This window comes from Pan troglodytes, chromosome 3 (assembly GCF_028858775.2).
Source record: "Pan troglodytes isolate AG18354 chromosome 3, NHGRI_mPanTro3-v2.0_pri, whole genome shotgun sequence".
Lineage (NCBI taxonomy): Eukaryota > Metazoa > Chordata > Mammalia > Primates > Hominidae > Pan > Pan troglodytes.
Genome location: NC_072401.2, coordinates 177,526,633 through 177,544,026, shown reverse-complemented (window position 1 = coordinate 177,544,026; position 17,394 = coordinate 177,526,633). Strand labels below are relative to the sequence as shown.

Here is a 17,394-nt window from a genome sequence, read left to right as displayed (position 1 = left end):
AGCATCTTCATGTCCTACAAGGAGATGAGTTGATAGATATCAGGTTATCTTAGACTACACATTCCTAGAATAAACTTATATTCTTCAGTGAACTTCTGTTTTTACTTAGGAAGGTTAGGAAACGTAACTAGATTATGCAAATCTGATCTGAACAAAGATTTGAAGATATAAAACTAATGAGGTTAGTTATCATCCCCACCTGTCTTATAAGACATTAAGAAGGAATATTATCTATTCAGGGGGGTAGTTTAAGAAAAACTGGCCAAGGAAAGAGAGGAGGACCCCATGAAGGTGCTGGAGGATCAGGAGGAAGAATAGACCAAGAGGAAAAAGGCAGTCAGCTTAAGGGAGGCCAGGAGGGAGGCTGATCAGAGTAAGGTCAGGAGAAAGGGAGAAGTGTTTAACTTAGGATTTTAGGTACTCCATGCTTTTATTACCTTTTCTAAGGAGTTCTTAAGGGAATCAGTTTTAGAAATTTCTTAAGTTGTAGAGGCTACTTCAAAAAACGCTGATCATTGAATAGTTGAAATTTTGAAACTTCTCCTTTCCTACGGCATATCACAAAGGATTGTTTTCTTCATATTCCAAGTTTTTCTAGTATCATCAATAAAGTTCAAAGTTGTTCTTAATAAAAGCCTGCCACAGTTTAAGAAGCTGGATAGCAGCCCACAAGTACATTGATTCAAAATAAGAGAACCTGAGCATCAGGCTCGTAGGTTTACCATCACTGTCTCCAATGCCTGTCTTACCCATGGGGGAGACCCATTAAGTAGCGAAACAGTGCAAATGAAAAAGCTTACACCAAGGACAATTAAGATGGAAGAATAAAAGCTTAGATAGTGCTTTCAAGCAAAGGGAGCAGAACAGTGGTCAGGAGCAGGACCAGCCCAACTGTCCAGTCACTGGGACTCCAAAGAGAGGAGACATCAACAGAGTGTCTGGCATGATGAAATGCCAAGCACCCGAAAACACAGTCCTGATCTGAGTCTTGACATTGAAACCCTGGAAGAAAATCAGTCAGAACAATATAGGTAAAAATCTGGAAGATGGAGCTTTTATTGAGTTTAGCAAGAGGAAGTAGTTGAAGTTCACCTAGTTAGGGGAATAGTTGCTCAAAGATGATTCTTGTATATTCACTGCCATTGTTTGAGGAATTTGGATTATGTCAACAGGGTGAGAAGGGGCAATTGGGTGAAGGTCATGTGCCAGAGGGGATGGGAGGAAGAGACAGCTGCAGGGATCAAGCAAATGAAAGCCGTAGTGGAAAATTTAGTCCTTCACTCTCTCTTACAAAGCGGATGAAAATATTTATTGAATAAAGGAATGAAAGAATGAACAATAAGTATAAGAAGTAAAAATAGAGTGCAACAGGATTTCACAGTAGTGACCATTACTCCAGTTGGGGCTGCTTACGAATTCATGAAATAGTTGACACATGAATTACAAGTTGAAGGATAGACAGTATTGGACATTTGAGAGAGAAGAAAGCACAAATAATGACCAAGAAGTGAGAAAAAGTAGGGAAGGGATAGGGAACAATAAGTAGCAGATTGTTTTTCTAGATGTATTTTTTAAGGTTAATGAAGTAAGTTCGAATGAAATAAGAGGGTATCTTGAGTCCCTATTTAAGGATTTTAATTATGCAAATAATAAATGACTGTGATATTATCTCTCAATTAGGTAGGATTCATATGAGCAAGATGCCATTTGGTTAATTTTGTTCTTGAGAATGTAAATTGTAGTTCGCTTTAGTTACCAAAAGGTGGCAAAGTTACATGCTTGATAGTAGTTTTAAAGTACTAGACTGCTTCCCAAACAAGTCCTCTGATTTTTATTGAGTCTGTGTCAACACACATACAACATGCAAGATAACAACGGGCAAAAGCCACATTGAAGTTTGCTGTACTGCTTGTTGATCTCTGTTCCTGGCAATCCTGCAGCATCACAGCTTGCAATATTATGAATCATAGCCTTGCCTTTTCATTTTATTCTTTATTTAGTACTATAATTATCTAAATGAGCTTTGAAATTATGAGTTGAAGCTTCAGACTAGTCTCTGATTCTGCTATTCCAAGTATAAATTTGGTTCAATACTTTACATGTCTTAAAAGAGCAATGCAGTTTTTAAGAGGCAGTTCAAATTCTCACCACCTTCTTTTCTCCCTTACAGCTTCTCAAGGAATAACTACTGTCCTGAAATTAGAATGACTTTTTTCTGTATGTTTCTGTTTTAATTACTTATTCTGGTTAATGCCTCCTAACAAAGATCATCAGGAAATCTGTATTTGAATAAGTTCGGTACATTTCGGTGATGGAGAATGCACATCATAAGAAAGCGTGGAGCACCTCAGTAAGAGGGTGTTAGAAAGGATTTATTACAGATTTGGACTTGCATTAGGTAAGTCTGGGAGGACTCAAGGAAGTGGGACTTTGCTCCAAAATGTTTACTGTTAGGGAGCAGAAGTAATTCTATTATTGAATGTCTTATCAAATCTTACCTAAAAGAAGGGAAGAATAGGATAAAACTAAAGCTGTAACCGGTAGAGAAGCAACAATCACTCGTATTAGCTGGGAAGAGGAAATGACATTCAGAGAGAAGAAAGCATAAATAGAGGAGATTTGGTCATACTTGTGGTTTGGATAATATTCCTGGTTTGCCTTCGTTTAATATGAATTCAGACTTGTTTTTATTTTGGCCTATAATGATCACAAGGTGGCTTTGTCTGATGTTGATGTAAAATTACTTATGTTAAGTAGAAGAATATTAAGCCTAGGTCATCAGTCTCATAAAGGTGAGTTCCAGGCCAGACCCTAGTTGTTAGTGTTAGCTTTGCTCACACATGTCAAGGGCTGCTTTTTGCATATATTTATATATCTACATCTAGTTGCATATACTCTATATCATTTGGGCTATGTATCATTTTTTGTGCTTAAATGTATATAAATGTTATCATACTGCATGCGTGATCTCTAATAATTTGATTCTTAAAATGTTCATTCTTAGAGGGGTGTGATGGCTCATGCCTGTAATCCCAGCACTTTGGGAGACCAAAGTGGAAGGATCACTTGAGGTCAGGGGTTTGAGACCAGTCTGGGCAACACAGCAAGACCCCATCTCTACAATATAAAAATAAAGATTAGCTGGGTTTGATTGCATGCAATTGTAGTCCTAGCTACTTGGGAGGATCACTTAAGCCCAGCAGTTAGAGGCTGCGGTGGGCCATGATTGCACCACTGCACTCCAGCCTGGGCAACAGAGCAAGACTCTGTCTCAATAAAATAATAAAATAATAAAATAAAATAAAATAAAATAAAATAAAATAAAAACATAGCATAAAATAAAATAAAATAAAATTGCTCTAAACATATTCAGTTTGCTTCTTTTTGACTGTGTGTATGGTTTTCCATTATACAAAAAGCCTCCTAAATATACGTGGACATTCAATTTCATTATGCTGTTTTGCTATTATAGGTAGTGCTGTCAAGAACTATAACTATGAATATATTTTTCATACATACATATGGAGTTCTTTAGGGTGTTTATTCTAAAATGAAATTACCAGATTCTATAGGATGGACATTTCAACTTTACTAAATATTGTCAAGTTGGTCTCCAAAAATTGATTGTATAAGTTTTTACTTTGTCCTGCATTGTTGCAGAGTTTGTTTTCCTGTATCTTTCAACAGTACTTGTTATCAAATTTTCTCAGTCTTCTGGGTATGCAGTAGAGTCTCATTGTTATTTTCATGTGCTTTTATCTAATTATTAGTGAGCCTGCCTATTTTGTTATATAACTTTTGGCCATTTGGTATTTCCAATTTCGTGCATGGCTTGTTTATATTATTTGGTTATTTTTCCATTGAATGTAGGTGTTTTGCTTGTTGATTTGTGGTGTGTTTTCACATGTTTTGGGTTCCTATTAATTGTAGTCAGTGACTTATCTTTTCCTTTTTTCATGGCCTCTTCTTTTCTTTTCTTTGCTTGTTTTTCTTTCTTTCTTTCTTTTTTGTTTTGTTTTGTTTTGTTTGAGACGGAGTCTCGCTCTGTCACCCAGGCTGGAGTGCAGTGGCGCGATCTCGGCTCACTGCAAGCTCCGCCTCCCGGGTTCACGCCATTCTCCTGCCTCAGCCTCCCGAGTAGCTGGGACTACAGGCGCCCGCCACCACGCCCAGCTAAGTTTTTGTATTTTTAGTAGAGACGGGGTTTCACCGGGTTAGCCAATGGCCTCAATCTCCTGACGTTGTGATCCACCCGCCTCGGCCTCCCAAAGTGCTGGGATTACAGGCGCGAGCCACTGCGCCAGGCCTTTTTTTTTTTTTTTTTTTTTTTTTTTTTTTTCTGGAGACAGGGTTTTTCTCTGTCACTCAGGCTGGAGTGCAGTGGTGTAAACACTGCAGTTGTGACCTACTGAACTCAAGTCATCCTCCTGCCATAGCCTCCAGAGTATGTGGGACTACTGGCACACACCATCATGCCTGGCTAATTTTAAAATTTTTTTGTAGTGGCAGGGTCTCACCATATTGCTCAGTCTGGTTTTATGGCATTTTCTAACCCAGAATTTTTAAACTTTCATGTGATCAAATTTATCAGTCTTAAAAAAATTGTTTGTATTATTTGTCGCTTAAAAATACTATTCTATTCTAATGACAAAATTATTCTCTTTTTGTTCTAAAAGTTATAAAGTTTTATTTTTCACATCAGATCTTTAGTTCATCTAATTTTGTGTATGTGTTTGTGTATGTGTGCATAATTTGAATAGGAATTTATTTTTCCATTTTAACCATATAGTTTGTCAGTTGTCCAACACTTTTTTCCCATCTGATTTATAATGTTACCTAATTCCTAAGTGTAGTTCTTATAATTACAGGGATCTATTTCTAGGCTCTATATTTAATTACATTCTTCAATTTGCTTAGCACTATGGCAGTATCATAATATTCAATTGTACTTTTTCCTTCTGTTTCTTGGCCAAAGCTGACTTAGCTTTTTGTAGCTCTTTATGTTACCGTATTACTTTATGTTGACTATATTATCCTTGGAATCCTTGGAATCCTTTTGGGAATTCAATAAGTGTTGCATTTAGTTTATACAATTATAGGGAAAATATCTACCTTTAAGCATTGAAATTTTTTATTAGTGAACATGGTCTGTTATCTTCTTTTATTTAAGACATTTCTGTTCTTCAATGATTTAAAAATTTTCTCAGTAAAGTCTTACAGATTGTTTTAGACTTAGATCAAAGCACAGTTATTAAATATGTTACATATTATCTTTATTTTCATATATTGATCTTATATTCAGCAACCTTGCAGAAGTCTCACATTTGCTAATGTATAATGTGTGTTCTTTCAGATTTGCTATAATAGATTAACTATCTTTGTGAGTGATGACAGCTTTGTTCTTTTCTAGTTCTTGTATATTTAATTTCTGTTTTGATTTACAGAAGCAAACACTCTAGCTTATTCCTGAATTAAAAGGAAATGCTTCTTATGATTTACTCTGTAGTATGCTGTTTCTTATAAAATAAATAATCATTAAGAGATTAGGACAATTTTAATCGATTTCTGGTTTGCTTAAAGCCTTTATTCTTCATGAAAGCATACTGAATTTATCAATTTATTTTATTGCACAAATACCTTGTTCAATAAGTTTTTGCCTTAAATCTGTATGATGTATTAAAATAAGATTTTCTAATTTTAAGCTATCTTTGTACTCAGATGTTAAACCATCCTTGAATTGTGATTGGTTATTATGTATTTTCCATTTTAAATTAGATTTTAAAATTTTAGTTTGTAAATAAAATCAACCTTAAATTTTTTTTTTGATGATGTCCTTACCTGTCTTTGGTATTAAGATTTATGTAGTAATATAGCATTAAGTTGCAAAATGTGCTCCTTCTATTCTGCAACAACTTGTACAAAATAGAAATTATCTCTCCTTAAAGCTTTAATGGGGCCCTTATTTAATAATATCTGGGCCTGGCTATTGATCAGTGGGCAAATTTTTAACTATTGGTTATTGAAATTATTATTATGCAGTTCAGGCTTGCTATTTCATTTTGAAACACTTAAAATATGAATTTCATCAACATTTTCAACAAACTTAAGAAATTATTTTTAGTGTTTTTTATCTTTTTTCAAAATTTTTATCATGGTTATATTTTTATTGTGTCTAATACTTTACCTTTCCTCCTTTGTTCTTGATAACACTTGCAGTGGTTTGTCAAACGTATTAGCTTCTAGATCTAGAACACCAGGTTTGAAAATGTTCTTTCTCGTATTCTTGATTTCTAAAATTCTATTAATTACTCTTTTCATCTTTATTGCTTCTTGTGATCAGTGTTTTTCCTTGTATTTTGTTCTTTTAAGAGAATAAGTGAATTTGTTTGAATGTTTTTCTTTCTAAAATATGTATATAAGGCTCTAAATTTTCCAGTACTGTTTAATCTGCATTCCTGTACATTTTGATGGATAATTTTTTTCACTGAAGTTCAGTTGTATTTTGTCAAGTTTATTATTAATTTTTCTTTAACCCACACATGATTTAGAAGTTTTTAACTTAAATTGTGTTTAATGACCTTTTCATCATTCTTTCCTTATTTACCTGCATTTTGATCATGTGACATTATGAACATTATATAAATTTTTTGGCAGCTGTTGTGACTTAGTTTATGGCTTGATAATTGATTGGTGTTTATAAATGTTTTATGTATACTGTATTTGATAAACCATGTATTTACTTTAATTATTGGGTACCAGGTTTTATATATGTCCATTGGATAAACTTTTTGTCTTGTTTTTGTATTCTATAACAATGACTTTTGTCTGGAAATATTTTGTTGTGATATTAATTTTTGATTAGTGATATTAAATTAGCTATCAACTTTTCCTTGATTAGTATTTACCTGGCATATATACTTTTCCATTTATTTAGTTTCATTTCTTTCAATTTATTTTTTCATTTTTTTGGTTTCCACAATTCTATCTTATAAGTTGACATAGACAGATTTCCAAAATTCAGTTAGAAGCAAGTTTAATCTTATAACACTTATTTAGATTTCTGAGAATTTGGCTTTATTTCTGTCGTCTTATTGGTGTGTGTGTGTTTACTGAGTTTTACCTTTACCATTTTCCTCTTTTTTTCCTCTGTTGTATTTCGTTGATCAAATGTTTTTAACTCTCTTTTTGTCTTTTTATTATATGAAGTTCTTATACCTTTACATTTTTAACATGCACAAATGATGTGACGCAGTCTTAATTTAATCAATATCTCCATTTGATTCTGGACCATAGAAGGACCTTTTGGTTCAGTGACTTCATCATACTTGTGTAGTTATTTCAGTAAGGTTCTGTGAGTTAGGAACTCCTTCAGGGTTGGTTAGTCTATAAATGTTTCACACTCTTTCTTGAAAGGCAATTTAGCCTGCTTTAAGGTTCTAGCTTGACAGTTATTTTCTCCCAACATTTTACAGACATTATGTCACTTTCTGTTGGATTACATTGCTGCTTTGTAAGTCTTCTTTCAGTCTAATTATAATGCTCTTATGGATACTGTGAATTTTTTCTTTAGTTGCTTTTAAGGTCGTTTTGATATCTAGTAATTTCCTATAACGAGTACAGTTGTAGAAACCCTTTTATTCACCCTGTTATTGGTACACTGTTCTTCCTGCATCTGAGACAGTGTGTTTTATTAGACAGGTGAAAGTCTAAGCTTTTATTCCCTTTGATATTGCCTTAACTCAGCCTCTACATTTTCTCATTTTGGAACTTCTGCTAGCTATATATAGAATCTCTTTATTCTGACCTCCATGTCTCTTAATGCTGTTTTTGTATTTTACGTTTTATCTTTTCATGCTGTATTCTGAGTGATTTCCTCAGATCTTTCAACTCCCTTAAATTTCTTATGTGGTCTGTGTAAATTGCTGTTTCATAGATTTATTAAGACTGTTAAAAAACAGTAAAACTCAAAACATACATATCTAAAATGTGCAAATCCTAAGTGTAATAATTACAGACCAATTAGTTTTCACCATTTGAACACATCCATGTAACCACCACCCCGATTAAGACTAGAATTTTATAAGCAACTGCTACAATGAACATGGTGATGCAAATGTCTTTTAGAGATTCAGCTTTCAATTATTTTGGATATATACCAAGGAGTGGGATTACTAGATTAAGTAATTTTTTTCTTTTTTGAGGCAGGGTGTTCCTCTGTCACCTAGGCTGGAGTTCAATGGTGCAATCATGCATCATTGCAGCCTTGCCCTCTCAGGCTCAAGCCATCTGCCCACCTCAGCCTCCCAAGTAACTGAGACTACAGGTGTGCTCCACCACACCTGGATAATTTTTAAAATATTTTGTAGAAATGGGGTCTCACTATGTTATCCAAGTTGGTCTCCAATTCCTGGGCTCAAGAGATCATCCAGCAAGAGGTGTCCCTCATAGACATCCCAGCCCATCCTCCTTAATTTAAACACTATCTATTCCTATCTGCATCAATTACTTTTGTCTGTTTTTGAACCTTTTATAAATGTAAAGTGTGTACTCGCTGTGTCTGGTTTCCATCACTTAACATAATCCTTGTGAGACTCATCCATTTTGTTACAGGTAGTTCTGGTTCAGTAATGATCATCATTTTATAGTATTTCACTCTATGGTTATGCCACAATTTATTTTTCATTCTCTCATTAATGGCTGTGTTGTGTTCAGATTTTGAATACTATAAAGAGTGCTACTTTGAACACTTTTGATGCACATACATATGTACATTCTGAAAGGTATCTTCCTATAGAGCGGAATTGCTAATCATAAGATTTGCATGAGAGTTCCAGTTGCTCTATATTCTCACCAGCACTTAGTATTGGCTATCTCTGCCATGTTACCATTTTGTCTCAAAGAACTTCCAAATTTGCAAAGAAATTTGAAAACAGTAGATTTTTAAAAACACTTTTAATATGTCAAAGAAATATTTCATTTAGAGATAAAAATAATTGGCCTGGCACGGTGGCTAACCCCTGTAATCCCAGCACTTTGGGAAGCCTAGGCAGGCAGATCACCTGAGGTCAGGAGTTCGAGACCAACCTGACCAACATGGTGAAACCCTGTCTCTACTAAAAATACAAAAAAAAATTAGCCGGGCTCTTGGTGGGCACTGGTAGTCCCAGCTACTCGAGAGGCTGAGGCACGAGAATTGCTTGAACCCAGGAGGTGGAGCTTGCAGTGAGCTGAGATTGCACCAATGCACTCCAACCTGGGCAACAGAGTGAGACTCCATATCAATAATAATTATAATTATAATTTTGGTCACAGTAAATGATGCTTTACAAATATGAGTTCAAATGTTGGATTTATTGGAATTTTAAAATAAGAGTGGTCTTTGCCTTATTGCTTTGTTCTATTGTATGAAACAGTCTGACACTATTTGTACTTAGTTTCCTAAAGGAAATTGTATGAAAGAACCATGAATATAGTTGCTAAAACTGTTCAGAATATATGTGTAAATGATGTGAATCATCACTAGTATGTGAAAATGTTGAAAGAAAAAGAAGACAATGAATCTAATGATCTTGCGTTCTTTGTCAATGCTTGTTGGTTGAGTCATAGAAGAGTTTTACGAAGATTTATAGTTCTATTAACCCAAATTGAAGAATTTTAAAACAAAAGTAATGCTTGACAAATATTCAATAACCAGGGACAAAAATAGCCCTGTGACGTATGTTTTATCAGCAAAGTCACGCTGCTCTACACATGAATTTAAAGCTCCAAGGAAAAGGAAAAGCTTATTTTTGAGGTAGCCAGGCAGATATGAGATTTGGCTTTGAAATTGAAATTTTTCATAATACTAATCAGTAACATCAATTTTATACATTTTCAAATATGAATCAATGTATAAGACATTATAATTGTAATCAACTGTATTATGCAAATTGGTTGTAAAAACTAGAGGAAAATTTTCAATAACATTTCTGCATTGGTAAATTTAGAATTGTTTTCAGTTTGTGTAATACCTTAGTGAATTTAATGTCAATATTGAGTTAACACAAAAGTGAATTTGCTTATCTGAGACAGATGTACTTTTGAGACACAGTTTTGAAACTGACACGTTCTTGCTTAAAAACCAAATCTATTGTTCTAAAAAAAAGATGAACAGAGTTGTCAATATTGCAGATATTAAAGGAAGATGATTTTTGATATTCAATTCAGTTATTAGGAAACTTTCAAGTAAGTCTGTAATAACTTGGGAAGATGCATCTATTTTCTTACTGTAAATTATATGTAGTATAAATACAGATCAAGTACTTCTGATTAAAATTTAGCATCCAAAAGGAGATGTGCTATAAGTATAAAATGCTTACTGGATTTTGAAGACTCAGGGAAAAAGTTATGTGAACTACTATCTTCTTAATTTTTTATATTGATTGGATATTGCAAGATAATATTTGGTTTTGAATATTTGGTTAAAGTATTTATTAAAATAAATTTCTTCTGTTTTTGTAATGTGGTTACTAGAAAATTTAAAATTACATATATGGCTCACATTATATTTCTATTGTACAGTGATAGTCTAGAGCAGTAGCTTACATGTGCATATTTTCAGAAGAAGCAATCTCAAACCAGTATGTTACAAAGCAAATTGGGTTAATTACCTGTGTTTAAATCTAGTAGTTTCCCATTAGCTTACTTCCATCAAGAAGTAAGATAAATTCCTTAGGGTACTGCAGACTCTGTGGTCAAATATTTGGCTCTTATTTCAGCCATGTGAGCTACTCTTCTCTCCATTGTACTTTAGTGTGTCCAAAGAAATGAATTCTTTTTTCTATTTTTGATGATGCCATTCAATTTCATGAGTTTTAAAAATTTACATCAATTATTCCTGCTACTTAGAATGCCTTTATCATCTTGACTGCTTGGTGAATTTCTATCAATTTTTCCAAGACCTTATTCTTATTTGTTCCTGTTCAATAATTTTCTTGAGTTTTCTCACTGGAAGATTAATCACTGCTTACCTCATCTGTATTACCACTGTGTTTTCCACACACCCCTTATCAACTTTTATCAAAATATTTTTGTTTGAAAGATTTATTTTCTTACCACCTGTAAATTCTTTTTGGTCTTGTTCCCTACAGTTTTTTACATGTCTGGCATAGCACCTGGTTTATACTATATATATATGAATATTTTTTAAATGTATGAAAGACGAAAACTAAAGTAAGGTAAAACATCTGACTTGAAAAATAGGATAAAATAAATAAAGGGAAAGTTAAACATTTAAACATTTCTTAAAAATGGTAGTCCAGGTCCATATAGAAATTTTCTTAGCTGTAATGGAAGAATAAATTATTTGTGAAAAATCTGAAATAGTACAAAAAAGATGATTTTCATTTTTATTTAGTAGGAAATAAGGTATTTTAATTTAATATATTATTATTGAAGACTTATTCCTTACTGACAGTTTTCTTAATCATCCAACAGCATAAAATAATTTTATTGCTCACTTGTGCATTAAATTACTAGCTCTGTCAGCTACCATTAAATATTTTAATAAGTACATATTAGAGCTTACAGAAAATATTAAAGAAAATTTATGCGACTAAAAATAGTAATTGATATTTTTAGAGGCACGCTACCTCAGGCACAATGGAAAACAATTATGTCTTTCTTGACTTATATTAAATGGAAACAGTGGAAATAGCTAAAATTGATTAATTGATTACAATGATGATAAACTATGGACAAACAAATGCATAACAAATAATTAATCTAAACAATTATATGAAAATCATTCTAATCAATTTCTCCCCTTTTTTAAAATTTATTTTTATTTATTATATTTTTTATTATATTTTAACTTCTAGGGTACATGTGCACAACCTGCAAGTTTATTACATATGTATACATGTGCCATGTTGATGTGCTGCACCCATTATCTTGTCATTTACATTAGATATATCTCTTAATGCTATCCCTCCCCCCTCCTCCCACCCTGCAACAGGCCCCAGTGTGTGATGTTCCCCTTCCTGTGTCCAAGTGTTCTCATTGTTCAATTCCCACCTATGATTGAGAACATGCGTTTGGTTTTTTGTCCTTGTGATAGCTTGCTGAGAATGATGGTGTCCAGCTTCATCCATGTCCCTAAAAAGGACATGAACTCATCGTTTTTTATGGCTGCATAGTATTCCATGGTGTATATGTGCCACATTTTCTTAATCCCGTCTATCATTGTTGGACATTTGGGTTGGTTCCAAGTCTTTGCTATTGTGAGTAGTGCCGCAATAAATATATGTGTGCATGTGTCTTTATAGCAGCATGATTTATATTCCTTTGGGTATATACCCAGTAATGGGATGGCTGGGTCAAATGGTATTTCTAGTTCTAGATCCCTGAGGAATTGCTACACTGTCTTCCACAATGTTTGAACTAGTTTACAGTCCCACCAACAGTGTAAAAGTGTTCCTATTTCTCCACATCCTCTCTAGCACCTGTTGTTTCCTGACTTTTTAATGATTGCCATTCTAACTGGTGTGAGATGATATCTCACTGTGGTTTTGATTTGCATTTCTCTGATGGCCAGTGATGATGAGCATTTTTTCATGTGTCTGTTGGCTGCATTAATGTCTTCTTTTGAGAAATGTCTTTTCATATCCTTCATCCACTTTTTGGTGGGGTTGTTTGTTTTTTTCTTGTAAATTTGTTTGAGTTCTTTGTAGATTCTGGATCTTAGCTCTTTGTCAGATGAGTAGATTGCAAAAATTTTCTCCCATTCTGTAGGTTGCCTGTTCACTCTGATGGTAGTTTCTTTTGCTGTGCAGGAGCTCTTTAGTTTAATTAGATCCCATTTGTCAGTTTTGGCTTTTGTTGCCACTGGCACAAGACAGGGATGCCCTCTGTCACCACTCCTATTCAACATAGTGTTGGACGTTCTGGCCAGGGCAATCAGACAAGAGAAAGAAATAAAGGGTATTCAATTAGGAAAAGAGGAAGTCAAATTGTCCCTGTTTGCAGAAGACATGATTGTATATCTAGAAAACCCCATCGTCTCAGCCCAAAATCTCCTTAAGCTGATAAGCAACTTCAGCAGTCTCAGGATACAAAATCAATGTGCAAAAATCACAAGCAGTCTTATACACCAATAACAGACAAACAGAGAGCCAAATCATGAGTGAACTCCCATTCACAATTGCTTCAAAGACAATAAAATACTTAGGAATCCAACTTGCAAGGGATGTGAAGGCCCTCTTCCAGGAGAACTGCAAACCACTACTCAACAAAATAAAAGAGGACACAAACAAATGGAAGAACATTCTATGCTCATGGATAGGAAGAATCAATATCATGAAAATGGCCATACTGCCCAAGGTAATTTATAGATTCAATGCCATCCCCATCAAGCTAACAATGACTTTCTTCACAGAATTGGAAAAAACTACTTTAAAGTTCATATGGAACCAAAAAATAGCCCACATTGCCAAGTCAATCCTAAGCCAAAAGAACAAAGCTGGAGGCATCACACTACCTGACTTCAAACTATACTACAAGGCTACAGTAACCAAAACAGCATAGTACTGGTACCAAAACAGAGATATAGACCAATGGAACAGAACAGAGCCCTCAGAAATAATACCACACATCTACAACTACCTGATCTTTGACAAACATGACAAAAATAAGAAATGAGGAAAGGATTCCCTATTTAACAAATTGTGCTGGGAAAACTGGCTAGCCATATGTAGAAAGCTGAAACTGGACCCCTTCCTTATACCTTATACAAAAATTAATTCAAGATGGATTAAAGACTTAAATATTAGACCTAAAACCATAAAATCCCTAGAAGAAAACCTAGGCAATACCACTCAGGACATAGGCATGGGCAAGGACTTCATGTCCCCTGTTTTTTAAAATGCTTTTGACTGCAAATTATGTGTTGATTCTTGCTTAACATGGTGGGTGTTTAATTGGGCTTCTTCAATATTATTTTATTATTATTGTTTTCTCAAACATTCAATAATAGCATAACATTCTTTTCTAACCAAATAATATACTAAAATATTTAGAAAAAATATCCATGTCTACTACATAATAATTAGTGGAGGGAAGAAGGCCATTTTGCCTACTATTTTGATGTTGCTATATAAAGGTGCTTGATATGGTTTGGTTCTGTGTCCTCAATTAAATCTCACCTTGAATTGTAATAATCCTCATGTGTCAAGGGTGGGAACAGGTGGAGACAATTGAATTATGGGGACAGTTTCCCCCATACTGTTCTCATGATAGTGAATGAGTTCTCATGAGATCTGATACTTTTATGAGGTGCTTCCCCTTTCACTTGACACTCATTCTCTCTCCTGCCGCCCTGTGAAGAGTTAGCTACCACCATGATTGTAAGTTTCCTGAGGCCTCCCCCTCCATGAGGAACTGTGAGTCAATTACATGTCTGTTATTTATAAATTACACAGTCTTGGGCATTTGTTCATAGCAGTATGAGAAGGGACTAATACAGTAAATTGGCACCAGGAGTGGGGTGCTGCTGTGAAGTTACCTGAAAATGTGGAAGCAACTTTGGAACTGGGCAACAGGCAGAGGTTGGAACAGTTTGAAGTGGTCAGAAGAAAACAGGAAGACATGGGAAAGTTTGCTACTTCCTAGAGACTTGGTGAATGGCTTTGACCAAAATGCTAATAATGATATGGGCAATGAAATTCAGACTGAGGGGGTCTCAGATGGAGATGAGAAATTTGTTGGGAACTGGAATAAAGGTGTCTCTTGCTATGCTTTAGCAAAAGACTGTCAGCATTTTGCCCCTGTCCTATAGATCTATGGCAATTTGAACTTGAGAGAGATGATTTAGAGTATCTGGCAGAAGAAATTTCTAAGCAGCAAAGCATTCAAGGGGTGACTTGGGTGCTGTTAAAAGCATTCAGCTTTTTGTAATCACAAAGATATGGTTTGGAATTGAAACTTATGTTTAAAAGGAAAGCAAAGCATAAAAGTTTGGAAAATTTTCTGCCTGGTGATATGATAGAAAAGAAAAACCCATTTTCTGAGGAGAAATTCAAGGTGGCTGCAGAAATTTGCACAAGTAATGAGGAGACAAATGTTAACCACCCAGACCATGGGGAAAATGCTCCCAGGGCATGTCAGAAACCTTCAAGGCAGCCCATCCCGTCATAGGCCCAGAGGCCTATGAGGAAAAAATGATTTTTTGAGCCAGGCCCAGGACCTTGTTGCTTTGTGCAGTCTTGGGACTTGGTGCCCTGTCCCAGCTGTGGCTAAAAGAGGCCAAGATACAACTCAGGTCATTGCTTCAGAAGTTGAAAGCCCCAAGCCTTGGCAGCTTACATGTGGTGTTGGGCCTGTGGTTGCATAGAAGTCAAGAATTGAGGTTTGGGAACCTCCACCTTGATTTCAGAGAATGTATGGAAATGTCTGGATATCTAAGCAGATGTCTGCTACAGGGGTGGGGCACTCACAGAGAACCTCTGCTAGGGCAATTTGGAAAGGAAATGTGGGATCAGAGCCCCAACATGGAGTCTCCACTGGGGCACTGACTAGTGGATCTGTGAGAAGAGGGCCACCATCCTCCAGACCCCAGAATGGTAGATCCACTGACGGCTTGTACCATGTACCTGGAAAAGCTGTAGACATTCAATACCAGGCCATGAAAACAGCCAGGAGGGAGGCTGTACCCTGCAAAACTACAGGGGCAGAGCTGCCAAGGTTGTGGGAGCCCACCTCTTGCACCAGTGTGATGTGGATGGGAGACATGGAGTCAAAGGAGATCATTTCAGAGCTTTAATATTTGACTGCTCTGTTGGATTTTGGACTTGCTGGGGCCTGTAGCCCCCTTTTTTGGCCAATTTCTCCCATTTCGAGTGAGTGTTTTTACCAGTGCCTTTACCCCATTGTATATAGGAAGTAACTAACTTGCTTTGATTTTACAGGCTCATAGGTGGAAGGGACTTGCCTTGTCGTAGAGGAGACTTTGGATTTTGACTTTTGAGTTAATTCTGGAATGAGTTAACAATTTAGGGGATTATTGGAAGGGCATGGTTGTGTTTTGAAATGTGAGGACATAAGATTTGGGAGGGGCCGGGGCAGAATGATATGGTTTGGCTCTGTGTCCCCACCCAAATCTCACCTTGAATTGTAATAATCTCCATGTGTCAAGGGTGGGACCAGGTGGAGATAACTGAATCATGGAGATGGTTTCCCCCGTGCTGTTCTGATGTGTGAATGAGTTCTCACAAGATTTGATGGTTTTATAAGGGTCTTCCCCTTTCACTCAAGACTAATTCTCTCTCCTGCTGCCCTGTGAAGAGGTACCTTCCACCATGATTATAAGTTTCTTGAGGCCTCGCCAGCCATGAAGAACTGTGAGTCAATTAAACCTCTTTCATTTATAAATTACCTAGTCTTGGGTATTTCTTCATAGCAGGGTGAGAATGGACTAATACTATGCTTAACTGCCTTTGCTTGCTTTGAGTCTAGAACACTGTAACAGGCTTGCTGTCCTTGTACATCTAGAATTACTTTTATTTAGATAGTCATATAAAAATGACTCAGATTTGCTGTCCCTTGCTTCTTACCTACCACTGAGGCAGGGACAAAACTTCATCCCTGGAATCAGGTGCAGAGGATTGTGCCACACTGTGCCCACACATGAATCTGCTGTCTGCATTCACCTCAGGACAAATATCACTTCCCTATTGAACCTCACCACTGGACATCCTCTGACTTTCATTTCCCTGATGGCAGGGAATCATCAGGCATATTTCTTCCAATTATGTTTCCAGAGCCTCCAAAGCTGGGGAGCTGGTTTCTGCCAGAGGAGGGATAAGTGACCGCATGGACTTTGAGGCACACTCTGTTTATGCAGAATCCTGTCTGTTACGACAGTGTCACCAGTCTCTTGACCCTTCTTATCTCTTAGCTATAATCTTGTTGTTTCTGGCCTTTGTGTTTTCTAGCCTCAATACAGAGAACCAGATGAGGGACAAATACTAGACTGTGACTTAATGGTGAGAAAGTAGCCAGGAAAAAAATTTTAAAAAGACTCGGGTTGTTCGGAGCAATGGCAAAAATTGCTGGATTGGTTGAATCCTGTTTCTCCTCCTCATTCTTGGCATTTCGTTTGGACTAACACTGAGAAATTTTCCCACTTTCATGTTAAAGCATACCCTTTCAGGTCTCTTTAGTGTGATCTTCTTAGGTGGCATTTTCAAATGTCTTAAATTGCGCATCCCACAGGACAGATTTGACTGGAAGGATGTGGTTACCATGGTACTCAAAAGACAGCTTCCAGAAAGAAATGTATCTCCTCCACAAACAGAAGTAAAAACTGAAAATAGATAGAGTGGCATATTTTCTCTCCAGAAATTGAGGACAAAAAGTACA

At 35.8% G+C, this 17,394-nt stretch overlaps 1 protein-coding gene across 3 annotated transcripts in view; it reads left to right on the top strand.

Moving 5' to 3' along the window:
* The window catches only part of GPM6A (glycoprotein M6A), a 369,432-nt gene that overhangs the window by 107,882 nt on the left and 244,156 nt on the right, over positions 1-17,394 (top strand). The window contains exon 1 of one of the 3 annotated variants that reach the window (XM_016952529.3): positions 2,151-2,398. The exons of the other annotated variants lie outside the window; for them this stretch is intronic. The gene's annotated coding sequence lies outside the window, so the exon portion shown is untranslated. Of the gene's footprint in view, positions 1-2,150; positions 2,399-17,394 lie in introns of those variants that run through there. 3 annotated transcript variants of the gene reach the window in all.